Below are 17,995 nucleotides of genomic sequence, written 5' to 3' on the forward strand. Positions count from 1 at the left end.
AGAGCACCTCATGTAAAATGCTGGGCTGGATGAAGCACAAGCTGGAACCAAGATTTCTGGGAGAAATATAAATAACCTCAGATATGCAGATGACATCACCCTTATGGCAGAAAGCAAAGAGGAACTAAAGAGCCTCTTGATGAAAGTGAAAGAAGAGAGTGAAAATGCTGGCTTAAAACTTAACATTCAAAAAACTAAGATCGATGCAGCTCTGGAGCTGAGGTGTAGGGCAGCCATTTCTCTCTATGAATTGTGGTCTAAAGTCCTGGGTGAGAGACTCATGGATGCAGCACCCTATGAGCAGGTGAAACTGAACTAATGGCAAAGGAGAAAAAGGGTAATAGAACTAAGTTTAGGGGTGTATAGCATTGCCTTCAGATAGAATTACATTTACCAACAGGCCTGTGATTCACGGAAATATAAGAGTGCTATCATATTGCTGTCTAACATGGTTGACAAGATTAAAGAGTCCATCTTAAAGAGATCAAGCCGTGAGCCTTTGGAGTGGGAGCACTGACCCCAAGACCCTAGACTACCAGAGAACTAACCCTACTGCTGCTGCTGTTGCTAAGTCGCTTCAGTCGTGTCTGACTCTGTGCAACCCCAGAGGGAGTATCAAACAGTGAGAACTCACACAAAGGAAACCACTTGAATACAAGACCTGGCATCACCCAACCACCAGTAGCACCCTGTGCAGGATACCTCATCTAAACAACAAACAAAACAAAAATACAAACCCAATCATCAGCAGACAGGATTACCACCTCACACAGCCTTGCCCATCAGAGGAAAAACAAACAAACAAACAAAAACTCAGCACAAATCTCACCTTAAACCAAACTTACATAAACCACTGGACCAACCTTAGGAGGGAAGAAAGCAAAAGGAAGGAAGAATTCAACCTTGAAACCTGGGAAAAGGAGACCTCAAACACAACAAGTTAAAAAAAAAAATAATGAAAAGGAAGAGAAATACTACACAAATGAAGGAACAAACTAGAAGCACAGAAGTCCAAATAAATGAAGAGGAAATAGGCAAACTACCTGAAAAAGAATTCAGAATAATGATAGTAAAGATTATCAAAAACCTTGAAAAGAAAATGGAGAAAATGCAAGAATCAATTGGCAAAGACCTAGAAGAATTAAAGAATAAACATACAGAGACAAACAACCCAATTACTGAAATTAAAAATACTCTAGACATAATCAATGGATGTAAGAGTTATATATAAAGAACTGAGCACCGAAGAATTGATGCTTTTGAACTGTGGTGTTGGAGAAGACTCTTGAGAGTCCCTTGGACTGAAAGGAGATCAAATCAGTCCATCCTAAAGGTGATCAGTCCTGAGTGTTCATTGGAAGGACTGATTTTGAAGCTGAAACTCCAATACTTTGGCCACCTGATGTGAAGAGCTGACTCATTTGAAAAGACCCTGGTGCTGGGAAAGATAGAGGACAGGAGGAGAAGGGCATGAGTGAGGATGAGATGGTTGGATGGCATCACTGACTTGAGTTTGGGTAAACTCTGGGAGTTGGTGATAGACAGGGAGGCCTGGCATGCTGCAGTCCATGGGTTTGTAAAGAGTCAGACATGACTGAGTGACTGACCTGAACTGAACTGAATCAATAGCAGAATATCTGAAGCAGAAGGACGAATCAATGAGCTGGAAAATAAAATGGTGGAAATAACTTCTGAAGAGTAGAATAAAGTAGAAAGAAAGAAAAGAACTGAGGATAGTCTCAGAGACCTCTGGGACAACATGAAGAACACCAACATTCGAATTATAGGGATCCCAGAAGAAGAGAAAAAGAAAGGGTATGAGAAAATTTTTGAAGAGATTATAGTTGACAATTTCCCCAACATGGACAAGGAAATAGTCAATCAAAAAACTAAGATTATGACATCCAGTTCCATTACTTCATGGCAAATAGATGGAGAAACAATGGAAACAGTGAGAGACTTCATTTTCTTGGGCTCCAAAATCACTGCAGATGGTGACTGCGGCCTTGAAATTACAAGATGTTTGCTTCTTGGAAGAAACGCTATGACAGACCTAGACAGCATATTAAAAAGCAGAGACATTATTCTATTGACAAAGTCCATCTAGTCAAAGCTATGGCTTTTCCAGTAGTTATGTATGGATGTGAGACTTAGACCATAAAGAAAGCTGAGCACTGAAGAATTGATGCTTTTGAACTGTGATGTTGGAGAAGATTCTTGAGAGTCCCTTGGACAAGTAGATCAAACAAGTCAATCCTAAAGGAAATCAACACTGAATATTAATTGGAAGGACTGATGCTGAATCTGAAGCTCCACTACTTTGGCCATCTTGTATGAAAAGCCGACTCATTAGAAAATACCATGATGCTGGGAAAGACTGAAGGTAGGAGGAGAAGGGGATGACGACAGAGGATGAGATGGCTGGATGGCGTCACTGACTCAATGGACATGAGTTTGAGCACACTCTGGGAGATGGTGAATGACAAGGAATCCTGGTGTGCTGCAATCCATGAGGTGGCAGAGAGTTGGACACAACTGAGCAATGGAACAGAACAGAATTAGTCAGTTATTATCTATGGGCTGATAGAGTCAACTCATGTGGGAGTCAGCCCCCATCAGCCCTAACTGGAACAGCTCAGTTCAGTTCACTCAGTCACGTCCAATTCTTTGCAACCCTGTGGAGTGCAGCACGTCAGTCTTCCCTGTCCATCACCAACTCCTGGAGCTTGCTCAAACTCATGTCCATTGAGTCGGTGATACCATCCAACCATCTCATCCTCTGTTGTCCCCTTCTCCTCTTGCCTTCAATCTTTCCCAGCATCAGGGTCTTTTCCAATGAGTCAGTTCTTTGCATCAGTTGGCCAAAGTATTGGAGTTTCAGCTTCAGCATCAGTACTTCCAATGAATATTCAGGACTGATTTCCTTTAGGATGGACTGGTTGGACCTCCTTGCAGTCCAAAAGACGCTCAAGAGTTTCTCCAATATCACAGTTCAAAACCATCAGTTCTTTTGTGCTCAGCCTTCTTTATGGTCCAGCTCTCATGTCCACACATGACTACTGGAAAAACAGTAGCTTTTACTCCATAGACCTTTGTCAGCAAAGTAATGTCTCTCCTTTTTATATGCTGTCTAGGTTGGTCATAGCTTTTCTTCCAAGGAACAAGTGTTTTTTAATTTCATGTCTGCACTCACTATCTGCAATGATTTTGGAGCCCAAGAAAATAAAGTCTGTCACTGTTTCCATTGTTTCCCCATCTATTTGCCATGAAATGATGGGACCAGATGCCATGAATGTTGAATTTTAAGCCAACTTTTTCACTCTCCTCTTTCACTTTCTTCAAGAGGCTCTTCAGTTCCTCTTCACTTTCTGCCATAAAGGTGGTGTCATCTGCATATCTGAGGTTATTGATATTTCTCCTGGCAATCTTGGTCCAGCTTGTGCTTCATCCAGCCTGGCATTTTGCATGATGTACTCTGCATTATAAGTTAAATAAGCAGGGTGGCAATATACAGCCTTGATGTACTCCTTTCCCAATTTTGAACCAGTCCATTGTTTCATCAGAGAAGGCAATGGCCAACCCACTCCAGTGTTCTTGCCTGAAGAATCCCAGGGACGGGAGAGCCTGGTGGGCTGCCATCTATGGGGTCGCACAGAGTTGGACACGACTGAAGCAACTTAGCAGCAACAGCAGCAGCATTGTTTCATGTGCACTTCTAACTGTTGCTTCTTGACCTGCATACAGATTTCTCAGGAGGCAGATAAGGTAGTCAGGTATTCCCTTCTCTTGAAGTATTTTCCACATTTTGTTGTGATCCACACAGCCAAAGGCATTGGCATAATCAATAAAGCAGAAGTAAATGTTTTTCTCGAATTCTTTAACTGGGACCATTTCTCAGAAAAGAGAGAGAGCTTGAACTTTTAGCAGCCAACCCACATTAGCTATGGAATGGAAGTACCTACCCAGTAAAAGGTCTGAGGAGGGAACTCTGAATCACCACAATACTATTACAGCCCACTGCTTGCACCAGTGAGATGCATTTTCTTCTCACATCAAGTTCACTCCAGCTAGTTACAGTGTCTCCAGGGTACTATGATGTTAATTCCTATGAAAATTTAGGAGTGAAATATTGTTGGAATGAATAGATTCCCCACTGTGGCAGTTGATCTCTGAGAGAAAACTGATGCTTGTCTTCTAACTTTCCATCAGACCAGGATAGCACTTCTAATAAGTTGCCTAGTGGAGTGACCCAGATTCTCATCCCTGAGGGGTTGACCTCATCAGACCACGACTGCTTTACATGTGCATATACAACTAAAATGGGGCACAAAGATACCTCAAAATACCCCAGTTCACCATTGTACTACACACATCCTACCAGCCACAACACCTAAGAGCAGTCATATCTTTTCATGAATATTAGGATCAATTACACCTGCTGGTACATCTCCCTTTATGTCTGCCCTTCTGCATGCAAGGAGAACTCTTGTCAGCTGCATCTTTAAATGTATGCAGTCTCTTAACTCTATGCCTTGGGTACTACTATCCCCACTACTAGCCACAACCTCTGGACCCACTGAACCTAAATTTGTGACAAGAAACATAACTTCCCTCTAAGTAGTTCGCTGTAAGGTAGAGTACAAAGGTAGAAGTGGTAGGGACCACTTCTGCTTTGACCCCTTGATTTCTCAATGTATTTATTCTATCTACTGGAGAGTGTGCTCAGTCACTTAGTCATGTCTGACTCTTTGCAGCTCCACAGACTGTAGCCCATCAGGCTCCTCTGTCCATGGGGTTCTCTAGGCAAGAATACACTTCCTACTCCAGGAAATCTTCCCACCCTAGGGATCAAACCCACATCTCTTGCGTCTCCTGCGTTGGCAGGTGGATTCTTTACCACTAGCCCAGTAAATAGTAGTTGTTAGTTTAAGGAATGTACTGCATCTTAAGGTATACCCCTACAGTGGATGTCTTGGTGCCCCAGCCAGATCTTACCTAATAAAAATTCACACTGGCCCCATCACTAGAAAATAGCCCTCAGCCAACAGGAGCCACCTGGCCCAGGAGGCTACATTCTCCTCCATTCTGGAAAGGAGGAAAGTCAGCCAATGAGTGACTGATACAAGGTACAAAAGGTCATCACCCTTGCTCAATATAGAACTAAATCTATGATACAATGCGTGCCCCAAATCTTCCTAGTGGGATCAGATCAGATCACTCACTCAGTCGTGTCCGACTCTTTGCGACCCCATGCATCGCAGCACGCCAGGCCTTCCTGTCCATCACCAACTCCCGGAATTCACCCAGACTCACGTCCATAGAGTCAGTGATGCCATCCAGCCATCTCATCCTCTGTCGTCCCCTTCTCCTCCTGCCCCCAATCCCTCCCAGCATCAGAGTCTTTTCCAATAAGGCAACTCTTCGCATGAGGTGGCTGAAGTACTGGAGTTTCAGCTTCAGCATCATTCCTTCCAAAGAAATCCCAAGGCTGATCTCCTTCAGAATGGACTGGTTGGATATCCTTGCAGTACAAGGGACTCTCAAGAGTCTTCTCCAACACCACAGTTCAAAAGCATCAATTCTTCGGCGCTCAGCCTTCTTCACAGTCCAACTCTCACATCCATACATGACCACAGGAAAAACCATAGCCTTGACTAGACGAACCTTTGTTGGCCAAGTAATGTCTCTGCTTTTGAATATGCCATCTAGGTTGGTCATAACTTTCCTTCCAAGGAGTAAGCGTCTTTTAATTTCATGGCTGCAGTGACCATCTGCAGTGATTTTGGAGCCCCCCAAAATAAAGTCTGACACTGTTTCCACTGTTTCCCCATCTATTTCCCATGAAGTGGTGGGACTGGATGCCATGATCTTCGTTTTCTGAATGTTGAGTTTTAAGCCAACTTTTTCACTCTCCTCTTTCACTTTCATCAAGAGGCTTTTTAGTTCCTCTTCACTTTCTGCCATAAGGGTGGTGTCATCTGCATATCTGAGGTCATTGATATTTCTCCTGGCAATCTTGATTCCAGTTTGTGTTTCTTCCAGTCCAGCGTTTCTCATAATGTACTCTGCATATAAGTTAAATAAACAGGGTGACAATATACAGCCTTGACAAACTCCTTTTCCTATTTGGAACCAGTCTGTTGTTCCATGTCCAGTTCTAACTGTTGCTTCCTGACCTGCATACAAATTTCTCAAGAGGCAGATCAGGTGGTCTGGTATTCCCATCTCTTTGAGAATTTTCCACAGTTTATTGTGATCCACACAGTCAAAGGCTTTGGCATAGTCAATGAAGCAGAAATAGATGTTTTTCTGGAACTCTCTTGCTTTTTCCACGATCTAGCAGATGTTGGCAATTTGATCTCTGGTTCCTCTGCCTTTGAACCTAATCTCCAGCTGAAACCAGTGTCATACTTTCCCTTTGGCCCTGTCCAGTTTCAACTGGGGCCTTTCTTCTGAGAATACTTCCCTTATAAATCACTTGACCTAGGGTTTTTTTTTTTTTTTTTTTTTAATGCTTTTCATCTAGGGAACTGGACCAAAGCTAGCACTTCACCCTTGCAAATCAGCATTTCTATGCATTCAGTAGATGTGAATTAAGAAGCCAAACCACCATCTAAACATCACTGAAGAACATCACTGCCATGAAGAACTATGGAAATAAGAAACAGGTGGGTAATTATACAAGATTACTTTTTCTTTTTAAAAACTATTTAAAAGATAACTAAGATAAAAAATAATAATGCATTTGGGGGCTCGAAATGTATGTAGAAGTAAATATACCACAGCAATATCCCAAAGCATAGTACTAGGGTTAGTCACTCAGTCCCAAAGCGTAGAGGAAATGTAATTGGAATTATACTGTTGTAAGGTTCTTACATTACATATGGTGTAATAATATTAACTCAAACAGACTTTTATAAGTTAAAAATATATCTTATAATCTCTAAAGAAACCACTAAAAAATAATACCATGAGCTATAGCTAGAAAACTATTAGAAGAACTAGAATGAAATCCTAGAAAGAAAAGTATAGAGTAATTGTCAGACTAGTCGAAAGCCTAAGACTCATTTGATGTTGTTTGAAAAAGATGCATTGAAATATAAAGACACACAGAAGTTGAAAGTAAAAGGATGTAAATAAACATATTATCCAATCCCTAAGTACAAGTAATTCAATGTGACTAGATTATTTCCACACAAGAAGTATTACCAGAGATGGGGGTTATTTTATAATGATGAAAAGATTTATTCATCAGGAAGACATAATTCTAAATGTGTGCTCATTTAAGTACAGAGCTTAAAAGTGAATGAGGCATAAAAGAACAGAAGTAATGGGAAAATAGACAAACTCAATTAATTCCCCTCTCAAAATAATTGATAGAATAACTAGCCAAAACTATTAGTAAGGATATAAAAGACCTGGCAGAATTGCTAGAAGGTACATCAATATATATCCTGCAGACATTAAATCATAATAGATAGATATTATGAGCATCTTTATGCCAATAAATTTAATAGCTTCAATATATCAAAACATTGCCTGAATAATAAAACTTTCTAAAACTGACACAAGTAAAAGTGAAAAATATGAATAGCCCTATATCTATTTTTAAAATTGATGTAATTAAACAACTTCTGAAAAAGAAAATTCCAGGTTTAGATGACCTCACTGTTGATGTCTATCAAACATCTAAGGAAAAGATATCAATCTTCATAAAATCTTTTAAAAAACAAAGGAGGTAGATGCTTCCCAATTTGTTTTATGAGAACTACCAAACCTGACAAAAACGTTACCATTAAAAAATGGAGACTAATATATCTCATAAATGTAGACATACACACATACACAACTTACAAATTATCAGCAAATTAAATCTACTAGTACTTAAAAAGGAGTAGATATCATGACCAAGTAGAATTGATTCCAGGAAATTTGAGAAAAATTTTACATGATTATTTCTATAAACATGGAAAGTCATTTGATATAATACAGCAGTCATTTATGCTAAAAACCCTTGCAAGCTAGGAAGAAAAGGGGATTTCTTCAACTTGATAAAGAGGATCTCTGATCAGTGCAGATGGTGATTGCAGCCATGAAATTAAAAGATGCTTACTCCTTGGAAGGAAAGTTATGACCAATCTAGACAGCATATTAAAAAGCAGAGACATTACTTTGCCAACAAAGGTCCATCTAGTCAAGGCTTCCCTTTCATTTTTCGCTTTCATGCATTGGAGAAGGAAATGGCAACCCACTCCAGTATTCTTGTCTGGAGAATCCCAGGGACAGAGGAGCCTAGTGGGCTGCCGTCTATGGGGTCTCAAAGAGTCGGACATGACTGAAGCGACTTAGCAGCAGCAGCAGCATGGTTTTTCCAGTAGTCATGTATAGAGGAGGAAAAGGGGACGACAGAGGATGAGATGGCTGGATGGCATCACCGACCCGATGGACGTGGGTTTGAGTGAACTCAGGGAGTTAGTGATGGACAGGGAGGCCTGGTGTGCTGCAATTCATGGGGTCACAAAGAGGCGGACACGACTGAGCGACTGAACTGAACTGAACTGACTGAATATCATATTTAATAGTGATTATTCCCCCTGAGATTGGGAAAGGCTTAGATATTTGAACTCAGCACTTCTATTTATTAATAACACTCTACTGACGATCTTTGCCAATGATAAACCAAAAAGAAGAAGAAAAAGGAAAAGCATCCAAGATTGCAAAGGAAGATATATAACTATTTTTAGACATCATTGTTCATGGAGATTTTTACCAAAGATTTACTAAGAAATTTACCAAAGATTCTTTAGAGTTAACAAAGTAAATTTTGTTAAGTCACAGTATACAACATATTGAAAAATACAGAAGATCAGGTGGAAAAAAACAATGTAAAATATGTTTTACAATAACAACAACAACAAAAAAACCATAAAATAGTTGGAAATATATCAAATGAAAGATGTGCAAGTTCTCTACATTAAAAAGGCAAAACATGGAGAAGGAAATAGCAAGCCACTCCAGTATTCTTGCTTGGGAAATCCCACAGAGGAGCCTGCTGGGATAGGGTCACAAAAAGAGTCAGACTAGACTGACTAGACTGACGAAACAACACAGAGAGACAGAGACTGGCAGCAGATGGGGGCGAGGGCCATGTATGCAGGCACCCCCGGATCACAGGGGGCACCCCCGTCCTGGATCTGCACTGACCTCCTGCAGCCTGAGGGCTGAGGGGCCTTAGAGGGCCACTGGCGGGGGTCTGCTGCTGAGCTCAGAAGCATACCTGGCATCACACCAGTGAGGGGGTCCACAGGAGGTGATCCTGGATCTCCCCCACCCCCAGTGCCTTCCCAGGACCAGGTGCTGGTTTCCCACTGTCGCAGTGAACCACTCAAGTGGGGGGGAAAAAAAGGCAAAACATTCCTGGGAGAACGTCAAGAAGATTCAGATAAATGGAGAGTTATACTATGTTCTGGAGAAGGCAATGGCACCCCACTCCAGTACTCTTGCCTGGAAAATCCCATGGACAGAGGAGCCTGGTAGGCTGCAGATCATGGGGTCATGAAGAGTCGGACATGACTGAGCGACTTCACTTTCACTTTTCACTTTCATGCATTGGAGAAGGAAATGGCAACCCACTCCAGTGTTCTTGCCTGGAGAATCCCAGGGACTGGGGAGCCTGGTGGGCCGCCGTCTACGGAGTCGCACAGAGTTGCACACGACTGAAGCGACTTAGCAGCAGCAGCATACTATGTTCATGGGCCAGAATGCTGTTGCTGCTAAGTCGCTTCAGTCGTGTCCGACTCTGTGCAACCCCATAGACGGCAGCCTACCAGGCTCCCCCGTCCCTGGGATTCTCCAGGCAAGAACACTGGAGTGGGTTGCCATTTCCTTGGAATGCTGTTAAGAAGTCCATTATCCTTGAAGGAATGAAAAGGTAGAATGAAATACCAATTAAAATTCCCTCAGTATTTTTAGATAAATCAGCAAGCTGATTCTACAATAATTAGGAGGATATGAAGCACTTAAATTATTGCTCATTTTCAAAAAAACATCCAAAATTTTCTGATAAAGAGTTACAAAACTGGAGGACCTATACTACCTCATTTCAAAGTATATTATAAGTTGTATTTGTCAAGAAAATGTGGTAGCAGTGTAAAAACAGACAAATAGATAAAAGAAAGAATAGAGTCCAAAAACAGACAAACATTTATATGGTCAACTGATCTTTTCTACAAAGTAGCAAGGTAATTCAATGGAAGAACAATAATTTCTTTAGCATATTATGCTGGAAAAATTGAAATACATAGAAAAGAAACCAAAACTCAACTTCTGCCTAAATATAAAGCTAACACTATAAAATTTCCAGAATAAAACATAGAATAACTCTACAATATTCAGGTGAGCAAAGATTTCTTAGGACATAAAAAGCTCTAACCATAAGAAAAAACAATAAATTATACTCAATCAAAATTAAACTAGTGTTTCTAAAAAAATATCATTTAAGACAATAAAAAGGCTGAAGTAATAATTAACTCTATATATTCAGATTTTATTTGTAAAATATTTTATAAGATGTTTATATTATAAAATATATTCAGAATATATTTTGTATATTCAATTAGATAAGGAACCCGTTCAACTCAGTAATAAAAGTTCAAACCAATAAAAAAAGTGATAGACTTGACCAGACACTTAAAAAGTATAGGAATTTCCAAAACATAAATGAAGATACTCAAGATTATTACTTTTTAAGAAACTTCAAATTAGAACCATAATAAGATATTACTTCACACTAATTAGAATGACTGAAATTAAAATTCATAATACCAAGTGTTGAGGAGGTGGAATAAATGTATCTCTCATACACTGATGGTGGAAGTCTAAAATGTAATGGCCACTTTAGAAAAATAGTTTTCATTTTCTTATAAATTTAAGCAGACATATATCCTATCTCCCAGGAATCCTATTTCTAGGCATTTACCCCAAATAAATGAAAAGATATATTTACAAAAAGACGTGTACAAGAAAGTTTGAGGAATTTTATTGCTGGTAGCAAAATACTGATTAAATATGAAACAATCTATTGGTCCGTCAACCTGTGATTGTAATATTTTAAGAACATGGAATCCTTAGCAATAGGAAGGATCAAACTACTGATACATACAACAAAGATGAATTTCAAAACATCATATGGAGTGGAAAAAGCCGGACACAAAAGAGTACATTCTGTATGATTCCTTGCATATAAAGTTCTCGAACAGACAAAATAAAGCTGTGGTTATAGAAATCAGATTGTTTCTTGGGATAAGGGCGGGGGGTGAAAGATTGCAAAGCATACCAGGGAATTTTCTGGGACAGTGGAGATAAGCTACACATTAATTGGAATGCTGATTACACAGGTGTAGTCATGAGTCAAAAACTATTGAGCTACAGCTCAATACGTTTAATTTTAATAAACTTAAAATGTGTGCATTTTGTTATATGTAAAGAACTCAGTATAGTTTAAAAACAATTTCAAATTAAGAATGACACTGTTCCACCCGTTTTCTCTAACAATGGCAACAGCAACAATAATAAAACCAAGGTTTATTGAGCAGCTGCTCTTTCTGAGGCACTATGATAAATTCTTCACACATGTTAACTGATTTGACTTCCTAAGAATTTTTAATACTTCATACCATAGATGTGATTAACTCCTATCTCTATTGTATACACCACAAAGTGGACCCATAGGTCACTACATCAAAATGCTCAGTGATTAACAAGAAGAAACTGATGGAATCAGTGTATTAATCTAGGCATTCTAAACCAAAGTCTAATCTGTTAATCACCCCATTGTGCTCTCTAATTTCTGTGCTGTACTTAGTCGCTCAGTTGTGTCCAACTCTTTGCAACCCAATGGACTGTAGCCCACTATGCCCCTCTGTCCATGGGATTCTCCAGGCAAGAACACTGGAGTGGATTGCCATGCCCTCCTCCAGGGGATCTTTCCAATCCAGGGATCAAACCCAGGTCTCCCGCATTGCAGATGGATTCTTTACCATCTGAGCTACCATAAGAATAATGGAGTGGGTAGCCTATCCCTTCTCCAGGGGAACTTCCCGACCCAGGAATGGAACTGAGGTCTCCTGCATTGCAGGAGGATTTTTTACCAGCTGAGCTACCCTATAGTTATTATTGATTGATTGAAAGATAAAGAGTTAATTTTTTAGCAACATTAGATTTCACATGGCTGGAAATTCCCAAGAACTTTGACACTAGGAACCAGGTAAGCATGTGTAAATCAAAATTAACATAATTAACCAGAGTTCTGTTTATGAAACATGGAACTACAAAAGGTAGATGTCCATCATTTCTCCAGATGTTGGAGACAGGCTGCCGGTTCCTCAAAGCTGGCAACGTTACCAGCAGCTGGTCAATCAGGTTTGAGCAGCATCACTGTGTGGCCCACTAGAATACTTTGGATGTTTCCTCTTCTCCTTTCCATTCTTGGGCTTCACTAAAGGGTCTCCAGGTGCTTTCAGAAAGGGCCCACTATCATCTTCCCCTTTAACAACCCATGAACTGAACCAAAAGAAAAAAGGGTGTAGGATTGTGTTAGGTTTCTCAGTGGAGGGCATATCAAGATTTACAATAGAACAGGAGGCATTTTGCCATCTCTGCATGGAGTATATGCTTACTTGACAGCCAACAAGCTGGAACACACAACAAAATCTTACTTACAAAACTAATCTACACTAAAATCTATCGGTTTGTATTCACCAAGACACTTAAGAATTGGATTTCATATCATATAATCAGGTTTTATGAAATTTTTTTTACTCCTTTGTAATCAAACCAATGGAATTAATTTCCTTTTCCATTACATGTTTGTGCATAGTTCTCAAAGCTACGATAGGAAGGCAAGGTAATTGTACTTCCTTTTAAACCATTTTTTAAAGAATAATTTATTGTTCAGTTTATGACAATCTGGAGTAAGAGAACTCATCAACTAGACCTCGAAAATATCGTGCAAAGAAAGGTGTTTAACACTCGTATGTTATCTTTGTTCCAGAATTAAATTAGGACTAAAGGCCAGAATTAAAAAGGCCAGTGTTTCTCTAAATGACCTCCTTCATCAGGGTCAACTGAGTGCTCACTTGTAAAAGAGAGTCCTGGGTTCCATTTCCATGCCCACAATATCAGTGTCTCAGCTGAGGATCCCAGGTCAACATTTTAGTAAAATTCCAGATGGTTCTTATTTATCCTTAAATTTGGCAACTTCTGCTCTAGGCCTGACAGAGAGGGGGAAAAATAGCCATCAAAGATTTGTATTTGTAAGAGGCAATTCCTAAAGTGAATGGAGAATTAAACCACAGCCAGCAAAAGAAACGTTTCACACCAGCACAGCGGCTTCTCTCTGTAAAGGGCTGCTTGCAAGCTTAAAAACAGGATCTGTAAAATCTACAGCACACGATGCCATTATCTACAACCTCACAAAGAGGGTTTTAGATCTGCTACATGAAAGATGTAATAAACCACACAGATGGTACATTGAACTAAAGCAAATGCAAGGGGAGAATTTAATACCTACAGATATAAAACCTCAGTTTGTTTTTAAAGATCCTTTTCATCTCAGGAAGAAAGACAGATTTAATCAGTTCTTTCGCAGACGTTATCCCATGTCAGACTTGTGCCTGCCTTACTTGAGTTCAAAGGGGACAAAGGTGGTTTCTTTTTCTAAGCCAGGTTGGGAAGGGGCAGGGACTAAAATAAATGAGCAGCCACCTTTATGCCCATGGCTCAAATGATGTGTAACATAAGAGGTATTCCTATTCTGAGGAAAATGAAGAACATGGTTCTATAGAAGCTTAAATGTAGCTGAGCTATGGTTTCTTTTCTTGTTGTTTGTTTTTTCACTTTTTTATTAAAATGGAAATGAATGAATGAGTGAACAAACGAACTAACAAGTACTTTCAAATAATGTGATTGAGTATGCTTTATGTATTTCCTGTTCTTTGCAAGATTTTTCACCTGTGACTGGAGACTGCCTCCGCATTACAAATGGGCTTCCTCATGAACCGAGACTGGCCTCAGTAAACCTGACAAGTTCAAGAGCAAGGAAACGGTCTTTGGAAACCGATGGCTCCAGGCCAGACTTTGTCCTTTCAAAGCAACTCAACTCCTAGCTTCTGTAAAAAGCAGGATGTCAGCGTGCTACTTCTCTGTCCAGGCTGCTGTCATCACTGCTACATAGCAGGCTTTGCACCAGCTTCTTGTCTTATTCTTTGTTCCTCTGAACTCAGCCGGGAAGTAGTCCTCAAATTAGTTCTACAGAACTATGATGCAAGACCAGGAAAGAGGCAAACTAATTCTCATTACCAAAGCAGCACCTTCATTGAAAACCTATTAAATGAAATGTCCATTTGGTACAAAATGCAAGTGCTTAGAAGAAAAGAACAGGTTTTGAAGGCCATATCATGAAGCACAGAATGGCACTGATGTTTTTTCTAACATATTCTAAATAAAATGGCCACCTCAAAGGCTAACCACTTAATATTTGGAGATCAGGTTTGGATGGTTAAAAGAAGTATGGTAGAAAATAAATAGGCTTTTTAGAGGGATACCAATAGAAATTAGAGAAGCAATTCTGGATCCTTCACTTCACTGGCAAGGATTTTCAAATCTGCTCTTGTCAATATTATTCAGTTCCTCTTCTGGCACACCTGGCACAATTTCAGTTCTCTATCATTAGAATTTTTCTATTTATTATATTGACCACTCAGCAATCACTGGCATTTGCTATTATTTTAAAATGATTGTCCATTAATTGTCCTCTAAACTTGACATACAGAGTTTACATGGATCAGTCTTTTTCTAATCTAATATCTCTGCTTTATGAGGGGAAATAGAGTATTTGGTGCCAAGATGTTGAAGAAAGCCCCACACCACATGGAACCTTAGCAATGCTTAAGGAAAGGTATTTTATGTCATAAGAATTGGAGACTTACATAGAAAAATGAGTGTTTCTAGGACTAGCTGATAATGAAAGTCACATTTGCTTCTTACATCTTTCTTGTCAATGCCTGTGATGGTGATGGGGGTGGAGAATTACTGTAAAAGATTCAAATCTGTTGTAATCAGAGAAAAGATGTATAACTTATAAGGCTCATCAAATGTCCTTCCTTGAGCTGATTTTAGAGCTATCAAAAGTCATAACCCCATGATTCTGGGAGGTATGATGGCATTTACAAAATTCTCTTATAATTTGGACATATTAACTACAATCTCTACCCTCTTTTTTCATGGGACTTGACAGGACTACAGATGGTAAAAGAAGTGAGATCAGGCAGTAACCTGGTAGACTTAAGTCACTAATATCACATTAATATACATAGTGGGGGAGCACAGATTCAACGATGGTCTAAAATAGATGGACGCATACCTTCTAAATTTAAATGCTGTGGGGATAAATATACACAGAGCATACTGTTCCTGCCTTCAAGAAGTTTAGATACAAGAAGCATATTGTGATATTGCATTATTTCTTCTACAATTCTATGGATAATCACCTCCCTTCTTGGTAAGAACTTAACTTGAATGCATCATTTGCACACACTGATCTGTAGGAATTCCGCCCAAGAATGAAGGCAAAGAGTTCATCTGATTCCCTATGGCTTGTCTGTTCCGAATTTGTTTCACAGATCATCAAAAGCTTATACATTTGAATACACATACAAAAAAACATATTCTTACCTGTGCACTGGTAAGAATTCTAAAGGAAATAGATCAGCTGAATATTTGGATTCTCTACTTTCAGCATATTTTATTTGAAATATGAAATTATAATTAAAGACAGTTTTCACCAGATATAAATTTGAGATTTAAATTATTTTAGCAAAATTGGATAAACCATGCTGAATATTTTTTTGTCTCAGTTAGCTTTATGTTCTGATAAAATTTGCCAGAGAAGTCCCACTGACCTTTGCTATATACATATAAATTCACTAAGATGTTCCAATGATCAGTGTTTGCGTTTTATTACCTAACTAGTCAAGTTATGCTTCATGAATCTCATAATTAACAAAATGTGTATATCTTTTAATTAATATAAATATGTACATGTTTACATTTCAGCTGACACATTCTTACTGACAACCCCTCTATTACTCTCTCACTCTTCCTCTCAATACTTCAGAGAGATTGGGTTGCATGTTTACTCTCTGGGCACTCAGATCACTATTTATATACTACTGTATACAATTAATCTGATTACCCTTTAATCGTTTTCCCTCTCATTTTGTTTATCCAAGTTCTATAAGGACAGAGGCTTTGTTTCATTGTTTTTATTATCCCTCAGGTTTAGCACACAATTTGTCACAGGATAAGTATTCAATAAATAATCACTGAATAATTAAATGATACCTCCCCTTGAAAAGATCAAAATTTAGTAGGGCTGGAATATATGCATGTAACTAATTGTAATGCAAAGCAAAATAATATGACAAAAGAGTTATTAATACTAGATAGATGTATTTGCTTTATTTATAGAAGATCAAATTATTTTTGCAAATACATTATAATCATTAAATAAAATATTTCCTTGCAGAATTTCATATAGATAATTGCACAGCACTTTTTCCCTAAGTGTGCTATTTCCCTGATATTTATTTTTTCCCTTAGAAAATAAACAATGTTTGAATTTTTAAATATTAACTTTCTATTTTATGATAATTTCTGGCATAATTATAATGAACTTAAAGAAATTGAAGAGTTGAGTTTTCTTTTTTTTTTTTACTCTCTTTTTTGAAAAGTTATCTTCTGTTTTCTCTCTGTCTTTGGGTATATGTGGGGGAAAAAAAGTGTTAAGTAAACTTGACTATAAGTAAAACTGAATTATGTCATTTATTTCCAAAGGAATAAAGAAAGGGAAAGAAGGAAAAGGAAAATAAAAAGGAAAGGGGAAAGAAAGGAAGGAAGGAAAGAGATAAGAATGGAAAATTTTTTTCAGAGTCATGGAAAGTTAACCTCACTGTATAGAATGAGAACCATAGTCAAATATTTGCCAGATATTTGTACTTAAGCTCTTCACAATGATACCTGGCATTTGTTCACTATGAAAAAAAATAAATACAAGTGATTAGTGCCAGTCTTTTTTTTTTTTCAGTATTGATTAAAGATTGCTATATTTACAAAGCACAGTAGAATCTTCAGAAGCTTTTTTAAAAATCTTGAAAACCTTCCTTATATTTCTGCTTCTGTTACAGTGATTACACAATCTCATCTGGTTAATTTTAAACCAGCTAAAAAAGCCAAGTATTTCACTATTCCACAAATATGAGTTTAATCCTGAATTTGTTAGGTTTTAACAAGTTGGCTCTGATTTTACGGAAAATAAAAACTTCCTCCTTGTAAAACAAACCAGAAATAAGATTCTTCTCCAAAGGAATGTATCACTTGATCATTTCAACCTACTGGACTCAAGCCTTCTTTCTTAGGAAAAGTAACTGTGCAGGTGGTGGATGACTTATGTGACTGCCATGCCTCAAGTTCCATTCGTCCTTTTGGAGAATTCTTTATAATGACAACTATTGTCTGTGGTCAAAATTCAATTACTTTTTAAAGGAAATAAAACCTTTATTTCTATTTATCATGAAACTTTCAACAACACAAACCAATACCAATGAAGGCTCTAAACAAGTGAAATATAAAAATAGTACTTATATTTTCAAGGATATACATACATATTCTAGTGGGGGGCTGATATTTTTAAAGAATTTGTAATTTGAGGGAACTTTCTGCTGAGTGATAGTTAGGAGGTTTGGCTTCCATCTTGACTCCAATAATTATTAGTTATGGAACCTCAGTAAAGGGACTTAACTATTTTTAAACCTTAGTATCTTCATCTATGGGCTTTCCAGGTAGTACTAGCAGTAAAGAACCTACCTGCCAACCCAGGAGACATGAGAGATGCAGGTTTGATGCCTAGGTTGGCAAGATCTCTTGGAGGAGGGAATGG

Source organism: Bubalus bubalis, chromosome 4, assembly GCF_019923935.1.
Source record: "Bubalus bubalis isolate 160015118507 breed Murrah chromosome 4, NDDB_SH_1, whole genome shotgun sequence".
Lineage (NCBI taxonomy): Eukaryota > Metazoa > Chordata > Mammalia > Artiodactyla > Bovidae > Bubalus > Bubalus bubalis.